We start from the raw sequence: 1,598 nt of genomic DNA on the forward strand, positions 1-1,598 counted from the left end.
ATTGTCTCATGTTTCCCTGTATCATTATTGCTAAAAAATTCTGACAGATGGTCCATTGACATATAAGTTAATTGAGGACCAGCATTGAAAATGGCAATTTTTATTTGATATATCACTTCCTATTGCCGAAAGACATTTCGTTTGTTATGCCCGTATCAGTGTTGATGGTAAATTTGGTGAGGTGGTTCATTAATTAATTTATTATAATATAATTGAGGACCAGCATTTATAGTGGTAATTTATATTTAAACTAGCACTTCTTTCAGTGGGTTAAAATAGTGAAATGTACATGTGGCTCGTCTTCCGGCTAATTTCGTTTTCTTTAAGGGAGTATTTTTATTTTAGCACTTGTCACATGTGAAAAAAATATTAGAACTGTGTAAATAAAGCTGTCAGTTCTTATGAAATTAAAGACTTCCAACTTTTTAAACCCCACTTGATGTTACTACGTGGGGGTAAAGCGCATAAAACACCTGGCCTCGGTTGTTCAAAAGGTTGATAGCGCTATCCACCGGATAAATCACAATCCAGCGGATAAACACTAGCAAAACCAATTGAGTTATCCAGTGGATTGCGTTGTCCACCCTTCGAACAACTGGGGCATGGACCCGGGGGGGGGGGGGGGGTACTCGATGTATCCCTGGTTGGGGAGGTGCGGCGCGGCCCCTCATACCCTGACCCTGTTTAAGACAAATATCGCTGATTTTCCTAACCATTTTAAGACAGAATTCCGATTTTTGATACCCTGTTTAAGACATGTAACCCAGTTTAAGACAAAAATTGATAAATCGATACCCTGATTAAGACAAAAATGATAAATTCGATACCCTGTTCAAGACAAAAATCCCGAAAAACATACCCTGACTGGCCGCACGTCCCCATTAAGCCCTTATAAGGGAGTACCCCCCCCCTCCCCCGGGGGCCTGGAAAAGGTGTGTACCCGTTTTCGCTCATTGCCAAGTTCATGGAATCAAGTGACTTAAAATCATAAAGCTGAGTTTTAAGTTTATTTACTACGAAAACCACCGATCTGTGGAATGGGCCCGAATTACCGCGTCACTGCCCCGCCCACTTTCGTTTACATTTTTGATGAAAATCCTTTCCCACGGGCTTAAGGTGTACTATAACGAACGCATCAATGGAAAAACACGTTTTCAAAATTTATCTCTGACTTCTTTGGCAATCGGAAAAAAACTTCCTACAAAGAAACCTGTGGTGGAGTCTCCCCCTTTTCCAATAATGTCTAGTATAATCTTCATTCTCAAGTATTCTCCGAAAACTTTTCCACGATTATAGAGCCTTCCATATGCGCTCATTGCTGCCGTTACCGTTACCTCGTTACCGAATATGAACTATTTACAAGCCAAAGTGGGCGGGGCAGAGACACGTAAATTCCCACCCATTCCACAGATTGGTGGTTTTCGTAGTATATTCCCTACTTTCTCAAATCCCAAATTTTACCCCCCCCCCCCCCCCAAACTTTTGCATAGGTATTCTCGATTTCTCTTGGGACTTCTTCATGTCCCAGGAGAAATTCCAAACAATGATTATGCAAAAATTTGCTGAGTAAAAGAGATGTATTATGGGATTTGAAAAAA

At 40.7% G+C, this 1,598-nt stretch overlaps 1 protein-coding gene across 1 annotated transcript in view; it reads left to right on the top strand.

Annotated features, from left to right (window-relative positions):
* The window catches only part of LOC137983004 (inositol hexakisphosphate kinase 1-like), a 9,607-nt gene extending 9,195 nt beyond the window's left edge, over positions 1-412 (top strand). Inside the window, exon 6 of the mRNA XM_068830162.1 lies at positions 1-412. This exon is cut by the window's left edge and continues 1,386 nt beyond it. The gene's annotated coding sequence lies outside the window, so the exon portion shown is untranslated.
* Positions 413-1,598: the final 1,186 nt, after the last annotated feature.

This window comes from Montipora foliosa, chromosome 13 (assembly GCF_036669935.1).
Source record: "Montipora foliosa isolate CH-2021 chromosome 13, ASM3666993v2, whole genome shotgun sequence".
In the NCBI taxonomy this organism is placed as follows: Eukaryota; Metazoa; Cnidaria; class Anthozoa; order Scleractinia; family Acroporidae; genus Montipora; species Montipora foliosa.